Genomic DNA, 25,735 nt, shown 5'->3' with positions numbered 1-25,735 from the left:
CCAGCATGATGTTTACTTTTATTTTTCAACAGAAAAATTCATAATCATGAATCTAAACAGAGAAGTAAATGCTGATGATAAGGTTTGCAAAAAGAAACAAAACAAAAACCTGTTAACTGGACAGGTAATTTAAATAGGTAGATAAATTTCAAAATAATTAATACAGTCATTTGTTATCCCTTGAATCATTTCAGTATTAGAAAGTCAAATCACAAATAAATATGTACAGGTATATTATTAATGTTCATTTCCAGATATTGCAGATAACAGAAAGTTAAGAAAACTGATAGAAATCATCATTGCCCTAAGAAGAAAATATTAGCCACCATACTACTAACACTGTACTTGGCATAATTTTTATTAAGCCTGTTAAGATTATGAATGGTGATAATTTTCAGGGTCATATATTCTCATTAGAGGAACAATGGGCAAAATTTTTAATGCTGTAACACTTATAAAAGGTCTATGCTTATGTTTACTATATATTCAGTGTAGATTTGTCTTGACAGTGTGAAGTTAACATGTAAATTCAATCAATAAATACCATTTTTAATACCTTGTTTGACAGAAACTATACATTCACATGTTAATATAAACACAGAAGGGAAAGGGGGCACTGTTAGAAGGAACAACCAGAAAAATCATTTTGCAATTTAGTTAGACATGTGTACTAGCCCCTCTTTTTTCCACAATAGCATACTTTGAACCTGTCAAATAGAAACCCATTCAAATTCTCTAACCTATGCAATAGTTAAATATGTACAATGACATTGTGTGTTTAGTATAAATTATCTTTGGTAAGCAAAATCCACCTGCGCTCATGAACTAAAAGTATTATGCTGATAGTTTCATTTGGGGTTGGTTTTTGATCCAATGCCCTGAATTATTTTACCCATAATATTTACAGTATTTAAAAATGTTACAATTTATAATAATATAATTGGAATCTGAATATTATTTTACTATTTCTTCATGTCTAGTGTCGACTATCTTAACATAGGAAAACTTTCCAATTTACTTTGAGTATGGTGCAAGCCATTAAAACTAGAATGGGTATAAGCACCACTAGACATTTTATAGTATTTCATGTGATAATACACTCGATTATTGGGAGTATGTAATACATGAGTTTTTGTATATCATCATCTCTTTGTATCTTCTAAGTCAGCTGCTTGATCACTTTGAAAACAATTATTTAACTGGTAAATTTCTCAGTTCCATTTCTCTTTGATTCTGACATTCTAAATTTCCATTTTGATATATCATCATAATAGCAACTACCATTTGCTAAGAATTTACTGCACTCCAAACATAGGGAAAACCAAGATAGTGTGATGTATTAGTTTTCTATTGCTGTGTATAAATTGCCACAAACTTAGCAGTTTAAAATAACACATATTTATTATATTACAGTTTCTGTGAGTCAGGAGACCAGGCACAGCTTAGATTGGTCTTCTGCTAAAGGTCTCATAAAGCTGCAATCAAAGCATCAGTCAGGCTATGTTCTCACTGGAGGCTTGACTAAGGAAGAATTTGCTTCCAAGGTCACTCAGGTAGTTGACAGAATTCTTCTGGTTGTAGGACTGAGAGCCCTAGCTTTTCGCTGGCTGGAGACTGTCCTCAGCAACAAGAGGCCACCTGCAGTTCCTTGCTATGTAGGTTTTCCCAAAATGGCTGCTTACTTCATCAAACCTGCCAGGAGTGTCTCTAAACTCTCTAGAGTGAGTCAGCGAGCAAGACAGAGTGATATTCTATCATTTTTGCCACGTTCTATGGTTTAGATGCAAGTCACAAGATTTGCTAACACTCGAGAGGAAATTGCACACAAACTTGTGAGCATCAGGAGGTGGGCATCACAGGGGCTATCTACCACCTGCAGTAATTAATCCCACAGGCTTTCAAATTTAGCTAACCCTGGGTTTTTTACTCGCTTTGACATGTTAGCTACGTGATTGTGCTATCAGTTTCTACTCCTTTGTTTCTTCATCTGCTAAAGAGGATCTCTTCACATCTTATTTTTCTCCCATGTAAAATGAGAATAATAATAGGTTGTTGTAAGGATTAAATGAGCATTTAAAAAACAGTAACTGATAACAAGAAAAGCTCAGTAAATACTTGTTAGTTTTCTTCCTTTTCCCTCCTCTCTTTAATTTCGATCTTGGTCTAATAGAAGTCCCCACTGCTAGCATTTCAACTTTCAACTGCTCCTTTTTCAGTCTGTGTCCAGAGTACCTGTGTGTGTATACCTGTGTCTAGGGCCATGCAAAACCAACTCCAGTATCAATACCTTCAAAAATAGGACTGTATTGCAAATGTTATCTCCAACTCGAACTAGGCAAAATTTAAAATGATAACTTCATAACATTAGAAAGATAGCTATTAGACATAGAGGCTTTCAGAGTTTAGAAAACTTTGTTGGGATTGGCATTTTTCCTCCCTCTGTATCATGTTTATGCATCTAATACAGAAGGACATATTATGGCATCGTAGTATTCATCGGTTCTGGGCTTCATTCTAGCTCTGCCACTATCTAGCTGAGTAACCTCAGGCATGTTAAGCTCTCTAATGCTCAGTTTCTTCTGGGGATGAAGACAGTACCCACTTCATAAATGTACTGTGAGGATAACATTTAAAGCGTATTTAAATAGCCTAGCTCATAGACAGTACTCAAAAAAACAAACATATATATATATATATATATATATATATATATATATGCTATCAAACTCATTATTATAATCTTCAATATCTCATTATTATTAGGAAGGCTCTGTTAATTAAAACCACAGACTAGTAAGTGGCAAGACATGGTTATGAATGAGGTGGGTAAGGTGAGGCATGAGAAGCCACAAGTCCTCATAAGCCAAGGTGCCGCAAGTAAGATAAATGGTCAAAAGGTATGAAAAATCCCAAGTCAGAAACTGGACGAAGAAACTAGGGGATAAGGTTTGATTGTGAATTTTCAACCAAATTGTGGGGAATGTAACTTAAGCTATCATCAGCAAGAGAAGAGCGCATGAAACAGGTAATTCCTACCTCAGATATGAAGTCTTTTATATATTTCCTCCTGGAGCAGGAATGAACCATAGAGTATATCTAGTACCACAGTTTGAAGAGGAAACACACGAGTCATGTTAGTATTAGAAAATAGTGAATAAGTTGTTGAGTAGATTAGAGGAGTACAACAGTCAGACATATGGGCATATCCTGACAAATGTAAAATTATTTTCAAATTGGACCATCTCCCTAGGGGAATATATATATATATATATATATATATATATATATATATATATATATAATCAGTGGCAAATTGTTTTTCAAGACATTAGACTAATGGGTTACTCATTCTGCTTAGCATATGGTAGAAAGTGGTTTATGTTTATAAGTACCAGTTTATCTTTATCTTTCATGCATTATTTCAACAAGTATTTATTGAGCTCTCAACTTGCACTAAGCATTGCTTCAAGTCCTGGGGATGAGGGTAAAGTGGTAAACAAAACAGACAAAACTTCCTGCTTTCATGGAGCTTGCATTCCTGTGGGGGAAAGAAAGACAATAAGTAAAACACATGGGGTCGGGGATGGTTAGATGATAATAAAAGCTAAGGATAAAAATAAAGTGGGAAAGCAGATAGGGCATGATACTGCAATGGGAAATATGGTCTCATGAAATATCTCACTGAGAAGCTAAGATTTGAATAAAGACCTGAAGGAGATGAGGGAATTAGCCATTTGGATATCTGGGGGAAAAACATTCCAGACAGAGGGAAGAGGAAGTGCAAATGCTCTGAGGCAGGAGTATGCCTGGCATGTCCCAGGAACAGTGAGGAACAGTGAGTGACTATATATATATATGCACATATATATACCATTTTATTAGTCCCATTATCATATTTTTCTTCTATTGCTTTATACAGTATTTGGTTCTTTTATTGTTTCATTTGGTCCTTTTATATATGGAGGCTTTGTCTAACAAAGTTATAGGTATTTCCAGGACAGAGTTTTCTGTTGTTGCTGCTATTATACATTTAAAAATATCCCTACAGAATATGGAACAATAATTGTATACTACATAGTAGACTTTCAATAAATGCTTGTTGAATTAAAAAATAAATATGAATTACTCACCTTAGTAAATAATATTTGGTATAATGACTATTAATAATTTGTAAACATAATAGATGACTTTGAAATCATACTTGACTCTTTCAAATCCCACAACTACTGTGTCAGAAAATCCTATTAGTTCGACCTTCAAAATATATCTAGACGAAACACGTCTCACCACTCACATGGCATCCACTTTCATCCTGCCTGGAGGGCCCCTAACTACAGCTGTTGGGCTATATACTGCTCATTATAGGAAGCACCATTCACAGAAACTGCAGGGTAAATGATGCTTCTTGGACTTGTGTAGTGTAATCATCCTACTTGCCTGCATTACTGCAAAAGTCTCCTAGACTTTGTCACCCTCTAGCCTATTCTCAACATAATAATCAGCTCAAGAATAACCTATTCTCAACATAATAATGACATAATATCATGTCATTTCTCTGCTTAAAACTCCAGTGGCTTCGTCCCATTCAGAGTAAAAGACAAAGTCCTCACAAGTCCCTAGATGATCTCATTCTAGTCTTACCTCTCTAACTTTATCTCCCTCTGTTCCCCCAATGTCTCCCTCTGCTCTAATCATATTGGGTTCCTCACTGTTCCTGGGACATGCCAGGCACACTCCTGCCTCAGAGCATTTGCACTTCCTCTTCCCTCTGTCTGGAATGTTTTTCCCCCAGATATCCAAATGGCTAGTTCCCTCATCTCCTTCAGGTCTTTATTCAAATCTTACCTTCTCAGTGAGATATTTCATGAGACCATATTTCTCATTGCAATATCATGCCCTATCTGCTTTCCCACTTTATTTTTATCCTTAGCTTTTATTATCATCTAACCCCCATCCCCAACCCATGTGTTTTACTTATTTATTGTCTTTCTTTCCCCCACAGGAATGCAAGCTCCATGAAAGCAGGAAGTTTTGTCTGTTTTGTTTACCACTTTACCCTCATCCCCAGGACTTGAAGCAATGCTTAGTGCAAGTTGAGAGCTCAATAAATACTTGTTGAAATAATGCATGAAAGATAAAGATAAACTGGTACTGATAAACATAAACCACTTTCTACCATATGCTAAGCAGAATGAGTAACCCATTAGGCTAATGTCTTGAAAAACAATTTGCCACTGATATGTTACAGGGCTCTAGATGGTTGTAAGCCACTATGAATTTATTAGATTTATGATAAAGATGAGTCTTGGCTCATTTTACAATTGGAGCATTTTAAGTAATAACTATATGAAGCTATTTTTAAAATGTGCAATTTTATAATGAAATAGAATATTTAAACATTTATTAGGAAAAAAATTTTCACTTAAAATTTTTCTAGGAAAATTATGGGCAATTTGGAAGGCATACATTTCCAGAGAAACAGAAACCATAGTTGGCCTCTCAAGGGATTTTTCTCCATACCACTTCAACATCAACTGGGTATGTGACTCACCAGCCATCACTCAGAAAGAACCCCCTAAGCAGCAGAAATACAAATTCTTACACCACTATGCAATATTTTTAAATAGAGAAAAAGTAATCAAACTGAGAAAAGATTTTACAAGCAAAATAAAGAGAAAAAAAAACACACACAAAAAAAAACAAAACACTGAGTATCATGCAACCAGGACAACTTCAGAACATAATCCACAGTAAAACATTAATTTAACAATGGATTTCAATTATACAATGGACTTTCCTTGAATACCAACGTGCATTAGAAAGCCCATTTAACTCTCATGCCACTTTCTGGTCATTTTGGTTCCCATTTTACCGGGAAGTGAAGTAACTGTGTTTTCTCACCTTATTCTCTTTACTTTTATGAATTCCCGAGTGTTAATAAAAACAAGTTCTCAATCACAATCTGATTTCAATCTAGAAGTCTGTCTTATTGCCAAAAAAATCTAACTTTAGACATAGAACAGCATTTTTTTCCCTTCTGTAGTTTTATTTATTATCTTTTAAGAATTTATCTAAAATAAAAATAATAAACTCAAAGGAAAGAAAACATCATTGAAACCAGACTTTGGAGCAGAAGAGGCCTCTTACTTAACACGTGAGCAAATGGAGGTCAAAGGGCTGAGACAGATAATGTTTTAGTGGTGGCAGCAGATTTCCAATTAGAATCCAGATTTAAAGACTTCCAGTCTCATGTTCTTTGCCCCACACTATTAAAACTCCAGTAGGACTGCTACAGCAACAAATTACCAAAAAATAATTATGTTCAGTGGAATTACTTATTATTTGAATCCAAAAAATATCAGATTCCCCCTCTTCTCCAAAGAAAAGGTAGCGCTTACTCTAAAGTATGGAATATGAAGGTTCTCATTACTTACAGGAAAAAAAATCTTGTAGGGAACTTTGCTTGATAATAAGTATTTAATGACTTAGGAAATAATCAATGTAGATAATTTATTGTTTTAAGTACTCATTACCAGTTCATAAATCCAAGAGACAGTTCCCATATTTGGCTGCAAGAATGCAGTCTTTTAGAAAATGTATGGCTTATTTCTGTGTAGTCCTCCTTTATAAATATGCAAAGGCTTATTTCCATTCTTCTAAGTTAGTCCTAACTTTGCTTTACAGTTCATTATGCACAGTAAAAGAAATGATAAAGTGAACACACAGGACACATTTACAAAACATAAATTTTTTTTGTGTATTACAAATTGAAAGTCAGACTCATGACAGTTTCCACCCCCCTACAGATCCCCCTATAGATCCCTACAACAAGCATATATCAAAACAGTGAGCAAACCAAATGCTTATATAAATGGTTTTGTCTTCATGATTAAATTGACTCACTGATGCGTGTCAGTGAGTGCTGCTCTGATTCCAGGTGGTCAGCATCTCTGGTTAATGGCATCCAGAGGGAAATTGCTCTCTTCTCTGATTCTTCACTGCCGGCCTGACCTGCCTGCATTTTGCCCCAGTATGTTAGAGGCTCCCTTAGTTACTCACTACTTACCCCCAGGATGAGGTTAATTTTTGTCAGACTTGTGATTCCTCATAACAGTGGAACCAATATTCTGATTCTGATTCTAAATCTCCTATTATAATGAAAAGATGGAGGAAATATTCCTACACCAATACTCCCTAACCCCTTGCACTCTTCCTCATTCTCAAGTAGATATCTAGACTTCAATTCACAGTCAATGAATATTAATCAAAAATGATTCTGAGTCCAATATGCTAGCAGTCAGCAAGACAGATTCAGTTCATGCTCTCATAGCCCTCACAATCTGGGGTGGGGCAGAGAGCGAGTACAGAAGAAAGACATTAAACAAATAGTTACAGGAATTGTTCAACAACAGATGGGATATGTATCAAGGAAACGTCAAAGAAGGTATGAGAGCTTGTAAAGGTGAGTGTAATTTAATGTAGCTGCACAGAGGATTCTTGCCCAAAGAAGCAGCATTTAAACTGGAAAACAAATAGGATCTAGCCAGGGAAGGGAAATGGTGGTAGTGAAGAGTCCGAGGCAGTGGAAACAGCCACCTCTGAGGCATGAAGGATCTAGGTAAGCAGAAGGAACAAAGACAAGGCCAATTGGCTGGCATGCAATGAAACAGAAGTAGCAAAGCCAAACCATACAGAGAGTTATAAGTCATGTTGGAGTTTGAACTTTATTATAAGCTATGATAGGGCTTTGGGCAAGTAGATGACACAATAATGTTTTTCAAAGATCAGTTTGACCACTCTGTGGAGAATGAGTTAGTGGAGGTAACTAAGAGAAAGTATGGCATGAGCAGTTAGAAGGGTATCTGTTATGGACTGAATGTTTTTATCCACACCCCCTCGCCCCTGCCCCACATTTGTATGTTGAAGCCTTCAACCCCAATGTGGTGGTACTTGGAGATGGAGCCTTTGAAAGGTAATTAGGTTTAGATGAGGTCAGGAGGGTGAAGCCCCCATGATGGAACTAGTGTCTTTATAAAAAGAGGAAGAGAGAAAGACTGATACAATGATATGAAAGACAAACAAGCCCACTGTCTCTCCACCATGTGAGGACAGAGTGAGAAGCAGCTGCCCATAAGCCAGGAAGAGGGTCCTCACCAGGAACTGAATCTGCTGGCACCTTGATCTTGGACTTCCCAGATTCCATAACTGTGAGAAATAAATGTTTGTTGTTTAAGCCACCCAATCCATGGTATTTTATTATAGCAGCCCAAGCTGACTAAGACAGTTCCAATATTTGAGAGGTATCATAGGAGACAGAATTGGCAGTACTTGGTGATTGGTTGGACAAAGGAGCTAAGAAATAAGTACATGCTAGGAATGATTCCGAAGGTTCCTAACATGAGCGACCAGGAGTATGGTGGAACCATTTAGTGAGGTAGGAAACAATGGAGGAGGAAAAGATTTGGTACCATAATTTCAGTAATAGAAATGTCTAATTGGGATATCTATGTAATAGCTACCTGGAAATGTTAAGGATGCAGTTAGATATATAGGCCTACAACTCAGAAGAGATACCTGAATGAAGACATAAGTTTATAAGTTGTCAACACATAGTTAATAATTGGAAGGATGGATGTGTATGAGATTTATGAGAGAGAGAGAGTACAGCGAGTTGGGAAGGGAAGGGAAGGGAAAGGAAACGGTAAGGAAGAGAAAAAAGAAAAAGGGAAGAGGGCCTGAAACTAGGCCCAGATCTATACAAGCAAATATCAGCATATATCAAATTAGTGAGCAAACAAAATATTTGTATAAAAGACTTTGCCTTTATGATTAAACTAGCTTACTGATACGTGTCAATGGGTACTATTCTGATTCTAGGTGGTCACCATATTCCTCTGGTTAATGGACTAGGTTCTGAGAGGAAGAAAAACAACCAGGGGAGACTAGAAAGAGGAGGCAGAGAAATAACAGGAAAGCCATGAGACTCTGAGGATACAGAAGACAAAGGAACTAATGTTTTTGGAAACAGCTAGGAGTAGTCAACCATAGCTAATAAGATGTGTGCTGTCCATTAGATTCAGCAGCATGAAGGTCACTACTTATCCTAGCAAGACAAATTTGGTGGATAGTAGAACTGGAAGCAGATTTTGATGAGTTGAGGGCTGTTTTATGGAGAAGAACAAAGAATGAGTAAACTGTTTCTAGAAGCTTAGTTGTTAGGAAAAAAAAAAAGAGGGGTTAGATGGAGTGGTAGGTGGATGTGGATGTGGATGTGAGGGAGGATTTTCTTTATATGGTAGATATTTGAACATGTTTTAATTCCCAGAAGTGCTCTTCAAAAACAAAAAAACAAACAAAAACCAAGTAACTCCACTGAGCATAATAATTAATTTTCTCCCAAATATTTGTTCACTCATGTTATTCTGTGGGTCAGGAGATTTAATATCACTGAAAACTTTTGATTGACATCAAATGATCAAGGAGGAACCAATTTTCCCCATCTGTCAGCTCTGCTGTCATCCATTTATTCATTTAACAATTTTTGTTGAAAACTACTATGTCTCATGCTCTATTTTAAGCACTAGTGATACAATGATATGAAAGACAAACAAGCCCACTTTCACTACTTCTTTTCAGCATTGTACTGGAGTTTCTGGCCAGTGCAATAAGTTAAGAAAAAGACATTTTAACAATATAAGAATTGGGAAGAAATAAAACTTATTATATTTAGATAACATAACTATATATTTAGGAAATCTCAATGAATCTCTAGATTACTAGAATTAATTAACCAGTTCGATTACTGGATACACGGTGTGGTAGGTAGAATTCTAAGTTGTCCCCCAACATCCCAGACCCCTGGTGTCCATGCCCTATATAATCCCCTCCCCTTAAGTGTGGGTGGACTTGTGAATATGAGTTTTCACTCTCATGATTAAATTATGGTGTATAGCAAAAGTGAAGGAATTTTGTAGATGTAATTAAGACCCACTGAGTTAATCAAGAGAGATCACCCTAGCGGCCCTACCTAATCAGGTGAGACTTTTTAAAAGAGAGTTTAGAGGTCAGAGATGACAGAAATCAAAATATTTGAAGAGAAATGGTTTCCTGTTGGCCTTGAAGAAACAAAATGTCATGTTTCAGAGAGGACTACATGACAGGAAATTGCCTTGGCCTGTAGTAGCTGAGAGTGGCTGCTGGATGACAGCCAGCATGAAAGAGGAACTTCAGTCTATAATTCCAAGGAACTGAATTTCACCATTAATCAGTGAGCTTAGAAGAGGACCCACAGTCTAAGATGAGATTATAGGCCTGGCTGACACCTTGATTTCAGCCTAGTGAGACTCTGAACAGATGACCCAGCTAACTTGTATCCAGACTATTGACTTATGGGAACTGTGAGATAATAAATTTGTTTTCCAAGATGATAAGTTTGTGATAATTTGTTATACACCAGTAGAAAACCAATATATGAGGTCAACGTACAAAAATGTAATTGTTTTTCTATTAATATATATCAGCAACAAACAGAAAACTTTAAAAATTTTTACCATTTGCAATTGCACAAAAATATCAAATACCTAGGAATAAATCTAATGAAAGAATACAAGACCCCTCTACAAAGAAAACTATAGAACTTTATTGAGAGAAATTGAAGATAAACTAAATAAATGGAAATATATGCATTATTCATGGATTAGAAGTTTCAGTGTTGTAAATATGTCAATCTTTCCAAATTAATTTACAGATTCAGTGCAATCACAAAAAGTTTATATGTGGAAAAATAGCAACCTGACTCTAAAATGTACAGTTGACCCTTGAACAACATGGATTTGAACTGTGCAGGTCCACTTATATATGATTTTTTTTTCACTAAATAACTACTGTTTTTGATCCATGATTGGAAATAGAAGACTGACTATACGCATCCATCTACATCATTTTATATAGGGGACTTGAGCATCCTCAGATTTTGGTATCCATGAGGGGTCCCGGAACAAATCCCTTGCAGATATTGAGAGAATAACTGGGGGTAGTTAAATTTGGGGGAGTCAAAGGTTATACATGGATTTACAACTGCACTGGAGGTGGCTCCCTTAACCCCTGCATGTTCAAGGGTCAACTTTATATGGAAATGCAAAGCGCCAAGAATAGCCAAAACACTCATAAAAAGAAGATAGGAGGACATACTCTACCAGTTACCAAGGTTTATTATAAAATGACAATAGTATGGTATCAGTATAATAGCTAAAGATAAAAAAAAAAAAAAAAATGTTAAAACCTCCAACAACTCAAACCAGAAAAGATATATAATTCAATAGAAAAATGGGTCAGACACTTAACAGGTATTTCATAGAAAAAGATATCCAAATGGCCATATAAAAAGGTTTCAGCCTCATGTGCAAAATGATGTACTACATATCCACAAGATCACTTTGGAACGTAATTTGGCAATATCTTCTAAAGTTGAATATGCATATACTCTATGACCTAGCCATTCTACTCTTGGGAATATCGCCAATAGAAATGTATGTGTCTGTTCATCAAAGATATTTACAATAATGGTGAGTGACAGAAGCCAGACATACAAAAATGTATACTATATAATTCCATTTACATAAAATTCAAAAACTCAAAACTATGATGTTAATAGTCAAGAGGAGAGAGGAGGTAGTAATTAGAAGGAGTATGAGAAGGGTAATGTTTGATTTCTTGATCTGGGTGGTAGTTAAATATATATATTCACTTTGTAATAATTTTTTACTCAAACATTTATTTTGAGCATTTTTTTATATGTAAATAATATATCAATAAAAAATATTTAAAAATAAAGCCAAGCTTCCTGCCCTCATGGGCTTTATATTCTACTGTGAGGATCACAGCTTTATATTCTACTGCTCTCCTTCTTATTGGCTGGCTTCAATACCAGATTTCAAGTGGTGGGAAGTGGTAGGAAGATGGCTTCCAGCAGCTCCTAGTCCACACCTTCCCGTGTTCAAACCAGTAGCCAAGGCATATCTACAGGCTCAGCAGAAATCCCAGATTGCCTCTCTCTGACTCTGATTAGATGATGCACCATCCCAACCATTGAGGCCAGGGTGAGGTTCTGATTGGCCAGGCCTGAATCCAGTCAACCCTGAAACCAGAACACATTAAATAAGAATGAGGAAAGATGTGATTCTTCAGAAAAAGAAAAACAAAACAAAACTGGGGCCCCATGTCAGAAGAGGAAATAAATGTGGGCTGAAAATCAAATGTCCACAATGAGTCTCCTCCAAGTGAAAACCCAGATTTGTTACATCATATTAAGTCAAGTTCCTGTCTTTCATTGTACTCCATGTTTCAGCGATTTGGCTTGCCTACTTCTTCCACTGCTACCGTGGTTGCAAATGGACTCTTTTTTTCCCTTTTGTCAGCTAAGAAATAGGGCATCCTCCCCCACACCATCTCTGTTTCTCTGGATTTGAAATAAGCCAAAAACAATCAACCAACCAAACAACATAAATAATAACAAAAATCCATTTAGAGTTTTAAAGGCTTGTTTCTGCTAGAAACTACAATATCACAAGAAGATTAATAAACATAATCAAACCTTGGGAAATAAGTTCTATTTCTACCCACCTTTAGAGACCCCTTTCAGGTGCCTCAGGGGCTGCCTCCTCTGGTAAGCTTTCTTTACCATCCCCTTTACCGAGTTACTCAGTTCCTCTGACTGTGTGCTCACTTACACAGTATTGTAATTTTCTGTTTACTTATCTGTCTTTCCTATTGCTTCATGCCTTCCTTTCAGACCTGGTTTCGGCCTTTATTTCTGTATCAGCAGTACAAAGCTCATTGTTTGGGATAGATATGGTAGAGGGTCAATAAATGAATGACTGAGAGCTTCATATCCCAATTGCATTTAATTCTGATAAAAGCCATGTGAGGTAGATATTGTTAATCTGCAACTCAGTGAGCTAAGTGACCTGCTCAACATCACACACAGTGAGTAGAATCAGGATTTGAGCTTCAATTTATTTGAGCCAAAGTCTGAGCTCTTGGCCACTGCCTTGTTCAAAAATGTTCATCTATTTGGAATAAGATTCAAACTTTAGCTTGCAAGAGTGTTCCCTAATTAGATCCTACCTGCCTTTTTAAGCCTTTCTGTCATTACTCACCACTGTGCATCTTGCCTCACAGCCCCTGAAGAGACTTGGGTTTTCCTGCCTCTGTTTAGGTAGATTCTACCAACTCTGTTTCCAAAATCATCCCTTCTTCAAGGATCCGCTCAGATGTAATAGCTTTTACCTTACATTTCCCTTATCATTTAGTCAGAAGTGACATCCTCCTCCTCTCAATTGTCATATCATTTATTTCCTAAACCATGGATGTGGCATTTTTGACATACTAGTTCCTGTTCAAGCTATTAATACACCTTTAGTTTCCACATCAGACGATTACACCTTGGCTTGTCCTCTCCATGGCCCCTAGTACAGTGACTTGCACATGGTAGACTTAAAAAATAAATTGTTGGACGAATTAATGATGATAGCTGCCTTTTTGGTATGCCCCCATTTCCCTCACTGTCTAGGGCTTAGGACTGTGCAAATCATTATTGAATCTGCAAGGATATCCCATATTCTCCTCAAATCCCATAGTCTGTGTTCTCTCTTGATACTCAAAGGAAGCTTACACATTCAGAACCACCAGCTATCAAGTTGGCAAATTGAAGTATAGAATAGGCTTTTGATAGCTTTTAACAATGTGGTTTCACAAACAGTTTGAAAATACGGCTTTGTGAATAATATGTTTTAGTTTAAAAGGACAAGAAGAAAAATAAGGGAATTTATTCTGGGGGGAAAAAAAAGGAATTTCTAGAGCTGAGGTAATTTGGTCTGCTAACAGTAAAACCTCAAATTAACCAGAACCCAATTAACTGGTATTAACTGGCAGAGAGAGAGAGAGAGAGAGAGAGAGAGAGAGAGAGAGAGAGAGAGAGAGAGAGAGAGAGAGAGAGATTGACAGAGAAAAAGGATTTGCCTCTAGGAGAAAGAGACAAATGACAACAAAAAATATTATCAGGAGTGTGTTCAAAACAGCAACTAGCAGCATGTATCCTCTCAGTAATAGCATCATTTCCAGAAACGAAGCAACTCAAAATTCGCATCACGCAATGAGATAGAAAAAGAAATTTAACCAGGAATTTCACTTAACCAGCACATGTCATTTCCCACAAGTTGTGGTTAAGGGAGTTAGGGGTAAGTATAACATTCCTTAAAAAACTACTTTGCAAAATTGTTTAAGGAAAGAATTAGGGCAACTAAACTAACTAGCAATGTAAGGGCATTTTCAAAAAGAAAAAAAAGACCAGCATCTTCAATGTGCAGCTGGAGCAGAAGATCCTGGTGTGTGCCTTGTTTTCTGCTAAATTGCAGGCTTCTTCAATGATCAGGTTTCAAGTTTCACTGCAGCAACTGACTCAAAGTGATTATTTAGTCTGCAAATGAGACCAGACTATAAAGGGACATGATTGAGGTACTGAAAATTGCAATTACCGAGGGCATGTGAAAATTGATCGGTTCCTCCTTGTAATCTGGTTGAACAATACAGGAACAAAAGAATTTAAAATAAAGTTTAATATTAATGGAAATACCAGAGAAGTTATTATGATTTCATGTGGTATTTTCAAAGTGGTATTGTGGTATTCACAATAGCAAAGAGGGGCATGGAGAAAAAGGCTGAAATTAGATATATTTTTAACTGAGTAATCACACATATGACAAACTCAACAAAATCAAACTTCAGGTGATTAGAACCCAAGAACTTGCAGCTAACACTGAAGATTCTGCTGGAAGAACACAGTCATAGCTGTTACAGTAAGTAAGGTTGGAAGCAAATAGCATTGGTGAGCAAAGCGATCAATATGTCAAATCTGTTCTGATGATGATGATGATGAAAGCTAGTGTGTTTGGAGCTACTTCCCCAATGTGTGAAAAAAAAAAAAAAAAGACTTTATTTCTACTAATGTCTCCAGTAATTTTGCACTCTTTCCTTCACATTTAATTAGCCATCTAATTGCAGCCATACACTGCATAATGACATTTCGGTCAACAAGGGACAATAGGTATTATGGTGATCCCATAAGATTATAATGGAGCTGAAAAATCGCTATCATCTAGTGACCTCACAGCTGTTGTAATGTCATAGCGCAGTACATTACTCATGTTTGTGGTGATGCCGATGTAAGCAAACCTACCGGGCTGCCAGTCAATCGCATAAATTGTAACACATACAATTACGCACAGTACCTAATACTTGATAATGATAATCAATGATTATAGTACTGGTTTATGTATTTACTATCCTATATTTTATCATTATTTTAGAATATACTCTTTCTACTGATTAAAAAATAAGTTTACTGTGAAACAGTATGCAGTGTTACACCAGTAGTAGCCTCATACATCTTGTGTTTACCATCTGTCTTGATTGCATCATTTCCCCTTGTGCTTGATTTAATCTCGTGTTGTTTTTGTAGCCCAGGAGCACTAGGCTACATCATATAGGCAAGAGTGTAGCAGACTCTACCATCTAGCTTTGTGTAAGTGCACTCTATGTTGTTCACCGGATAACAACACATTTCTCAGAACTTATCCCGGTCATTCTTCGACGCATGACTGTAATCAAGTTTGACTTTAGTCTCTTACACCCACTGCCTCCTTTCTATCCCCATTCTCACCACTCAAATATTGCTCTTGCTTTCAGGAGAATTTTAATAGATATTTCCAAATTACCTCTCAAAAAGATTTTATATGAACTTTCATTTCCACCAGTCGTGTAGGGGAACATGTGTGTCCTCAAACAGCCAACAATACTTGGTATTAACAAACTGTTAGATCTTTACCAATCTAATAGGTGAAAAAAAAATAGATGATATCTCATTGGTATTTTGATTTGTATTGCTTATGTATATAGCTATAATGTATGATTTCTGCCTTGCCCTCAGTAACCAGCATTAGGTCACAGGGACATGCTCAGTGCCAGGGACCCAGCAATGCCAGCATTTTACTTTACAGCATTTACAATGGAAGGCAGGGAGGAAAGGAGCTGGAATGGATGTTGAAGCCATCATCATTTTTTTCATTTATGACTTTTGGGTTTTATGTCCTTCTTCACCCTAAGATTAAAATTTCACCCATGATTTAAAAATATTTTTTTAGGGGCCGGCCTGGTGGCTCAGGTGGTTGGAGCGCCATGCTCCTAATGCTGAAGTCGCTGGTTCGATTCCCACATGGGCCAGTGAGCTTCACCCTGCCCCAGTTGAACTGGAGTGGGGGCGAAAGAAAGGGAGGAAAATTTTTGGTTTTGTTATAAAAGTATTCAAATACACCAAAGTAAAGAGACTAGAAAAATGAACTTTCAGGTATCTATCACAGTTTAAAAATTATTAACATTCTATATTTTTGTTTCATCTATCCCATATCTAATTATTTGTCTAAAGTTCTCTAAAGAAACAAAAACTCAGGTATCATATTAGTTCACTCAAGAATATATTAGTATGTTTCTCTAACAAGTAAAAAATATTTATTGATGTATAACATATACATATTAAAATTATGGCTCAATTAATTTTCATAAAATGAAAAAACTCACATAACTACATCTTGTATCAAGAAATAGAATGTTACCAATATTCCAGGAGCCCCCCTTTTCATCCTCTCTAGGTTACTACTATAGGGGAGGAAAAAGCTTTCCTCAACCATCTTATAGTTCCCTGGCCTGGTCTGAAAGTTAAATTGACAAAGACAGATTAACAGGAGAAAAGCACAAATTTTTTTTTAGCGTAAGTTTTATGTGACACAGGAGCCTTCATAAGGAAATGAAGACCTGAGTATTTTATGCTAGGTTTGAGGAAGAGTGGACAGTCATGGAGGAACAGGAGAGGGTAAGGAATATGAGGTAATTGTCCTAAACTGGGGGAAAGTTAGCAAGGCCTGTTTGTAGGATTCTTCTTGTCTTCCCTTTATCTTCCCAGACAAGAATGCTCCTTTCCTCTGGGGATAGGGAGGGCAGCTCTCACGTGAGGGTTTTATCACCTGGTTTTAGAGGATAAATGTGGGGTGAGTGAAGGGGGAAAGGTCAGAGTGACCTTCCTGCTCTGCTGTTTTCTCAAATACCTTCAGCTTAAAATATTCAATATGCCAAGGTGCCATATTTTGGGGTAGTATGTCCTGAACCCCATCACTACTGTACTGTCAAAGTTAACCACTATCAGCTTTAATTAGTTTTGCCTGTTTTTGACTTTTATATACATAGAATTACATTACAAACTTAACAGATATAAATTACATCATATTACTTGGTGTCTGGCTTACTTCACTCAACAGTATGCTTGTAATATTTATCCATGTCATGCATAGCAGTAGTTTGTTCTCATCACTATAGAGTATTTCATTGTATAAAAATTTTGAAGATTTTTAACCATTCTATTGTTGGCTATTTGGGGTGTTTCCAATTCTGGCTATTGCAAATAGTACTGCTGTGATCATTTTTGCTGCCCTCATGTCTGAATTTCTCTTGTGTAAATACCTAGGAGTAGTATCCTTGGGTGATAGGGTATGCTTATGCTCAGTTTTAGTTGATTCTTTCCATTTTCTAAAATGTCTGTACCAAGTTACACTCCCACACATGGTATAGGAGAATCATAATTGTTCCACATTGTCATCAACACTTGGCATTGTCAGTTGTTGCAAGTTGAGTTCTGTGGGAAGTAGACTCTGAGAAGGAGATCGTCATGCAGGAAATTTATTAGGAGGTGCTCTTGAGATCAGCACTGTGGAGGAGAAGGGACATAGGCAGGACTGGACAGAGGGAAAGCTGGTGCTGTGGTACAGCTTCGACCAGCACTGCAGCTGACCCCCCAGAGAGCCCATGATTTGCAGCCCTTGTATAGCCTCCACCCTGACACCATAGCTACTCTGTTTATAGTCTACTATATTGGCACTAGAAGCTGATGATGGAGGCTGAGTGAAATCAACAAGCATTTTGTCTGTTGGTTGTTTAGTGCCTCTTTGGTGGTAGAGATGCTCTCTGGTGGGTGTTAACACGCAATTTTCATACCTTATTTATACCCACTCCCATATGGCCATCCCACTCCAGATCTCCTCGCCCCTGAATTTCCAATCTTTCTTCTTATATTCCCTGACCAGTTGGCCACGCCCTTTGCCACTGCTCATGGCCACCTCTGGCCACTTCTCTTTCCACACAAAGTGGATGACAAGTACAGTGAGACAAATATTTATTAAAGCACCTTGTCAGTGGTTCTCAATGCCCAGGCTATATATATCCCAGGCCAATTAAATAAAAATCCTTGGGAATAAGACCCAGAAATCAGTGTTTCTTTCAAGCTTTCCAGATGATTCCATTGTCCATCAAGGTTAAGAATCACTGATCAGCTGTTCAGCTTTCTGCTAAAACTTGAAAGACAGTGGTTCTTAAATTTTGTTGTACATTAGAATCAACTGGTCAGCTTATTTAAAATGCAAGTTCTTAAGCCTCAAATCCACAGCCTCTGATTCAGAGAATTGAATGAAGGCCCAAATCATTGCATTTTTTAACAATCACCCAAAGATAGACAATCTCTGATATAAGTAAACAAAGTTCCTGTACGACAATCTCTGATATAAGTAAACAAAGTTCCTTTCGTTCAAGGAAGTGAAATCTCATAGAGAAGCAAGTTATTTTAATTGGCAGCTGGAGAAATTTTAGCAGAGTGCTGAAAAATCACCTCTAGAGGATTTAGGAAATCAGATAATCCATTACCTGTTAGGATGATTTAAATAAAATCTGTACTTGATAAAGTCTGAGTTGCGGTGAGACACTTACGCTTATATTTAAAGCTCTCCATAATATATCTGATTTCTTTAAAAACCAGGCTATCCTATCGAGAATGTTTTCAAATAACGACCCAAATTAAAATTACAGAGAGCTCTTTGCTGTATTTAGATTTACATTCTTAATATTCATGGTGGGCTCTCTTTTTTGTGACAAAGCCCACAGACAACTGGCAGCAGCAATTTTCACTGTCAAGAGCACTGCTTCTCCAAAATACGCACAAGAATGACCTAGAGCTCTTGTTAAACTACAGATTTGGATTCAGTAGGTCTGGGCTTCTGCACTTCTAACAAGTGACTCATTTCTAATACCTTCTGCATTTCTGATTTCCAAGGTGATGCTGATGCAGCTGGTCTGAGGACTCCAGCCTGAGTAGCCGAGGTCTAGGGCCTCTTGTCCTGCCCTTCTTCCTTGAACTTTACCTTGCAACAAATTCAGTTCCACTTTGTCCTTTGTGTTAAAGCCAGTAACTCCAAACTGCCTAAGGTGTTCAAGTCTGGGAGGTCAACTGATTCGACTACTTGTCCTGCCTTGCAAGTTAGAACAGGGACTTCAAGAAATGAAAAATTAAACTATAGTCAAGTATAGACTTTAAAAACCAATTTGAAATGTGGCCCACACTCTCCATATTGATTCAGACTCTTCATGTCCTTTGAATTCAGCAGTATTACTATCATACCTTGACCTTTTGTTAAGTAACAAGATTCAAAAAGACATATTGATGGAAACGATGTGCTGAAACTCTTATCTGATGACATTGCAAATAAGTAAGATTCTTTTGGAAAGCTATTAAGTAGTCTTTATCAAGAGACATTAAGCTTGTTTACATCAGAATTCTTTTAACGTTTGACCCCATATTCTCATTCTTGTTCATTTATTATCAGTCATTTACTTATACAACAAACATTTGCTGAGCATTTATTTACTACATGCCCCTCACTGTAATGAATGGTGAATTCACTTAGAAGGAAAAAAGCACTTTCCACAAAGATATTTCAGAATGAACTAAAATGAAAAACTTGGAAACTAAAACTTCAGCAACTGCTAAATAATTATGTAAATTTTGATACAGGATCTCAAAGGAATGGTTCTGGACATTAAAAATTCTGTGTAGATTACAAAATTGTGGGTAAAAGGAATGCAGTTGAAAAAAATTGTGGAAACAGAAAAATTAAATAAAAGCTAGAGAGGTGAAATTTTAAACATTTAGTATTATAACAATAAAATGTTGTCTTAAAAAAACTTATTCGAAACACACACACATTTGTAGCAACATCAGATACTATCAGGGTTCATTTCTTTGGCTATTGAGGCAACTTCTTAAAAGCTGTCTCTTATACCAACAAAAATATTTCTGTCCTTTCCTGTCTCCATAACCTGCTTCTTCCTGCCTGTAAATGCAGACAGACGATGTCGGGTGGTAATCTAGAGCTCTCCAGTGATTTACAGGGAAAAAAATAACACAGTTTCCTGAAGAGGTTGGCAACTGTTATGCAGATATTTTACATTTGTAGACGCTGTGTCAATGCCATGAACTCTACAAAGCTAAAACCAGGCATCGGGGTATTCTTCTTTCAGCTATTATTGCTTAAAAGTAATTGGTTCCTGGCTCTATTTTTTCTTATGCTGCCAATTTTTTTGATATTGCATTCTTAGTTATAAATGTCAGCTTGTTTATATGAGTTTACTCAACATTGGAATCCCTAAGTAATTTTTTATGTTTTGTAAGTTCCCAGATACAAAGGCATAATTTAGGGAAAGGGGGTGGGAGTGGTGAAAACTTTTTGCTAGGAAAATAATGGTAAGGAAAACCTACTAAAGTATGTAAGCAGACCACAGCAGCTAGTGGGTGATGAATGGTGGCAGGGTCGGGGTGGAGAGTGAAGAGGAGGGCGGGGAGTTTGGGGAGTTTTGCAGAAAATTGGAGTACAAGGTGCAAGGATGCTTTCCTGAAAATGATCAATTTTTATTCTTTTCTCATCCTTTCACCCACCAAAGACTTGCCAGGGCTATGAAAAATAGACGAAGATGCACAGAACTGAAAGGATCAAGGAAGTAATAAGCCTCTTAGCAGTGATTTTATGAAGGTTACTATGAGCTCATTTGAAAAACAGTGCTGCTGAGTGGTAAAGATGCTCTTATATTCAGAATAGGAGTGTTGCCAGTTCCTTCTGGGCACCATTATTTTGGATGAGCTTGTTTCTTTGCCCTATGTCAAGGAATAAAGAGGAATGCCTCTTGCTTTGCCCTCCTCTTTGCACTTCTGACACACAGAGGTGAAGGTAGGTGGGGTTGAGCATACATTAATATTGTATGTAGTGGTTGTTCCATGACCTTGGAAAAGCCCAATGCTAATGTATTACAGCAGGTGGCAGCCTTTCCTCAGGAGAAAAGGAAGAGCTAGTTTTACCTAATGCAAAACTATTTTTGGTTTTATAGCTTTTCTTTGATGTGTCAGTTGATTTATCTAGGACCTGAAGTTAAGATTGGCTTAATAATAGAGGGAAGAGAAGCAGGGACCCTGGATCCTGGAAAATGGGGTGTGGGCTCACGACTCATAGCCACTGGCTCTGAGGTACAGAGTGGCTGCCCTCAGGGAGCCTGGTCAAGTTCACACTGGTCAACACCAAGTGTGGTGGATGAAAGCATCAGCTTGAGGCTCAGAAGGGGCCTCTGAGCAAGAGTCCACAGAGAGATGCCCAAATAACCCAAAGACACAGAATGAAAGCACAGCAAGAATTACCCTGCTGTGTATTGTGAGGAAGGGTGTCTGAGAGCAGAAGTACCGCCTTTTCATTCCAGATCTATAATGCAGCCTTTTAAACTAATCTGCCAAATGTTTTTCGGAAAGTTTATTAAATTCTTCTCATTCAAGTTTGCAAAGAGCTTAGTGGAAAGCCAGACTTAGCAGAGAAGCTTAATACTGGAAATATATCCAGTTTTTTTCTCCTTTCTTAATAGTAGAATTATATTTTATCATTTATCAAGAAGGTACTATGTAGAAAATGACGTTATTCAAAATTTAGTGTGAATGAGGAGACATTTACTAAAGTCCATACAGATGGATTTGCTTTGCTCCTAAAGGCAACTGAGATGATAAGACAGGAGTAGGAGCAGACAGACATCAAGGGACTAGCTGTGACTGTTTAATTAAAATTAAACAAAACTAAAACTAAGAATTAAATTCCTCAGTTGCACTAGCTACATTTCAAGAGCTCAGTAGCCACATTTGGATAATGGCTACCATATGGGACAGCACAGATTACTGCCAATTTCTATTATCACAGAAAGTTCTACTGAATAACAGCACTGAACTAGAAGAAAAAGCCAGGGAGCACTGCCAAGTGAAAAGGTGGGTGGCTAAGAACAAACCCTACCTATAATACTAAGTATTGTAATAATAATTCCTACATGTGGCAGTAGTTTCAAAAAGAGTGTTTCATATAATCCTCATGTCAATCCACAACCATAACAACACTGCTGCCAAGGTTTGTTGAAACCTTACTGCAAGCCAGGCACAAAGGGCTCAGTTGTAATAACTCATTGGCCTTTGCAAGAAGCCAGTGAGGTTGGTAATATTATTGTACCTATTTAACAGGTGAGGAAACTATGGCCGAGAAGGTATCTGTGGTTACCTGGCTTGTAAGGAACAGCTGGGACTCAAACGCACGTTTTTCTGAGTTGTAATAATTAGAAGACACGGAAAATTCCAAGTATACTCTGTGTGAGTAAAATTTGCTCCTAATGCACTGTCTTCTAAGACAGGCCCACATCTTGGCTTCTCTGTCACATAATTGTCTTTCTGGCTGAAGGAGGCTTTATGCCAATTCTGATAGAATAACAACGATCCCCTGTTAGCCAGGATGTGAGCCACTTCCTTCCCCCCAAAGCAAAATCTGCTGTCTACACAAAGGACGTTGGTTTCTCAGAAGCTCACTTCTGTAGACACAAGTCTATCTGGGTGAAAATTTTGAAGCAAAATATTCTTGTTTAAGATGAAGACTAAAAGTACATATGGAAAAATGCTGTTTTCTCTAGGTGGTGAGATCATGAAAAATTGTTTTCTCTTTTTGTTCGCTGTATTTTGTAACTTTTCTACATGAATACATGTAATACAATTTTAAAAATCAAAGCTAGATACTGAATGGTAAAATAATTGACTAACAATATTTTAGACTTTTGTTAATATAGCAAATACTTTAATACTAATGGCCAATAAAAAACTTTTTAATTGACTGCTAAATACTTTAATCAATAGCAGAGAAAGTGTGGAATTTAATTATAAGATTAAAAAGGGCACTAAATAATGTCTGGGTACTCACTGCTTCTCTGCATGTGAGGACTCGGTTATTTTGTGTTTGTGGGCCGGTAGATGGCTGCGTTATGTCATCCAGGTCAAGGCGAAGCACAGTCTGGTTGATAAAACGGAAAGTCTGTGAATCACACTACAGGCAAAATTGGAGATATTGCAGGTTTGCTTCCAGACCATTGTAATAAAGAGAGTATCACAATAAAATGTGTCGTAATCTCGCTGGTAGAGGGGCTTGCCTATCATTTGTAAAAAACGCAACACCTGTGAAGTGCAATAAAGCCAAGAGCAATAAAACAGGGTATGTCTGTGTTGCTTTTATCATCAATTAGCATGAAATGATCTGTAAAAAATGAATAAACTTGGGATGGGGAAAGAAAATGGGACTCTTTTGAAACTACACTATAAATGTTTGTCCTTCCCAGGTGAAACTCATTATGTAGGAGTGAGGTTACTGAGTATGGTGCGATGAAGGGGGGGAGGGGGAATAAGGAGGTTGAGGACTGGTCGGTAATTGCTCAGGTTCTTTTTTCCCATAAAATTCTAAGGCTTTTGTGAAGGTTTTACTTTAGTAGTATGTCTTTATATACTGTTCAGAAGTTATATTCTTTTAAGTGTACATACATTTTAATGTTAATTTTCTTTAATTAAATAACTGAAATAATTAAAATTGGTGTGCTGCTAAAGAATATCTTGATATACCTTTAGTTAAACCTATAGGTGAGTCCACTATGAAATGATAGCCAAAAACATTTTCAAATATCTAACTATCCTGATTGCACACATTTTATAGAATCACTCACTGTAATGGTCAAATAAAGGGATTTTTAAGTACAAAAGATAACTCAGCGGAAGGATCAAGTGATAACGTGGCACCAAACCATTAAGAATTCGGTCCTCAGTCCCTCACTTCCCCACGTCCCAGGCTTCCAGTTAAAAGTAGTTCCTGCTAACTTTGGACTGTAATTTAAGTTAGGGGGCTATAGTTTTAAAGCTAAGGAAAAATAAAAGACAGGCGCATTCCCAGCAATCATCTGTCCAGGCAGGCAGTTCGAGATGAGAAAGAATGAACTGAAAAAGGGCACCAGATTCATTCCACAGGTGGTGTACGCAGCTGCAAGGACTGGTGGACAAGCCCTTCTCAGAAACACAGAGAAATATTCAGTCTTGTTTGCTCTCAGCCCCTGCACGAGGACAGACCTGGCAGCCTTGAAAAGGAAGTCCTGGAATCAAACCAGGCTCCTTTGTGTTTCCTATTTGACCGAAGGCATTTCGAAGCAAACAGAACCCTGAGATCAATTCACTTAAAAAAAAAAAAGTGCACACACACACACACACACACACACACACTGACATCTGGATGCATTTTATATTGCTTGATGCTGCTAAATAATTCTCCTTTGTCAACTACATTGTCTTTGAAGATGTCTTGGAACTACCTGTCTCTATTCTGCTTTTCATAGTTACATAGTATTTCTTTTTTTTAAAAAAAATTTATTAAAAAATATAGCTAACATACAACATTATATTACTTTCAGGGTACACCATAGTTATTCAACATTTATATACCTTCTTAGTCATTTGGGTTTTAACTTCAATGTTTTGACAAAGATTCTTTGCTTGACCAAACTTTAGTCAGGCTCCTGAATGTTCTCCCTAGCCCATCTGTGCACTTCCTTGTAAAATCCACTTTTAGCAAGAACCCTGTTTGGTCAGTTTAACCAGCAACCCCAGCCTTGATATCTGTTTTCCCTCTATCTGATTGGGTTCCTCATCCTCCACCATCCCCAGGTGATGTGTGGTCACCCTGGCCTACCTTCTGCATGAGTCCTGTTAGGTCAGTTTAGCCAGACTCCCCACCCCCACCCTTACTCCTGATGTTTCCTCTTAGTAATTTTCAATCCTCTGACCCCCTCTCTGCTCCTTGGCTATGAATCCCCACTTGCCCACTGTATTCAGAGTTGAGCCCAATCTCCCTCCCCCACTGCAAAATCCCACTGTGGTGCTCCTTACACCTATGGTGACGGTCCTGAATAAAGTCTGCTGTACCATCTTTAACAAGTTGTGGATTAAAAAAAGGAGTGTGGGGGCGGAGCCCCAAAAAGTAGTTTCCAGGCTCTCGGCCTCACATAGAAAGGTGTTGGCTCAGGTAGTAAATGGCCAACTGTGATTGCATGGCCATCAGCTGTGGCTAGTTGGCCGTCAGCTGTAACCAGTGAGCCATTGGCCACAATATAACTGCTGTGGCTACGCTAGGAGAGGAGAAGGAGAGGAGGAAGAATGGGGGCCTAGCAAGAAGATGGCGGCTGGGCTGGCAAGTGTGGATGGCGGTTTGTGGACAGTGTGAATCCAGCCTCCAGTGAGAGTATAGTGCCGCCAGAGAGAATATAGTGGTATGACTCCCCTACCTATGGCTCCGTGGGTGTTCCTTTTTGGCCTCACCATATCCTGCGTTCTTGTATGGGGAGCAGGAGCAGAGACCCCGCGGGTCTCTCTGCACGACAAGGAGTTTTATGGAAAGTAACCTCACTGGGTGATCTGATCATAATTTCC

Source organism: Rhinolophus sinicus, chromosome 2, assembly GCF_057876585.1.
Source record: "Rhinolophus sinicus isolate RSI-liver-muscle chromosome 2, RSI-T2T, whole genome shotgun sequence".
In the NCBI taxonomy this organism is placed as follows: Eukaryota; Metazoa; Chordata; class Mammalia; order Chiroptera; family Rhinolophidae; genus Rhinolophus; species Rhinolophus sinicus.
The sequence above is the reverse complement of the archived record's forward strand: the minus strand, read 5'-3'. Positions refer to the sequence as shown.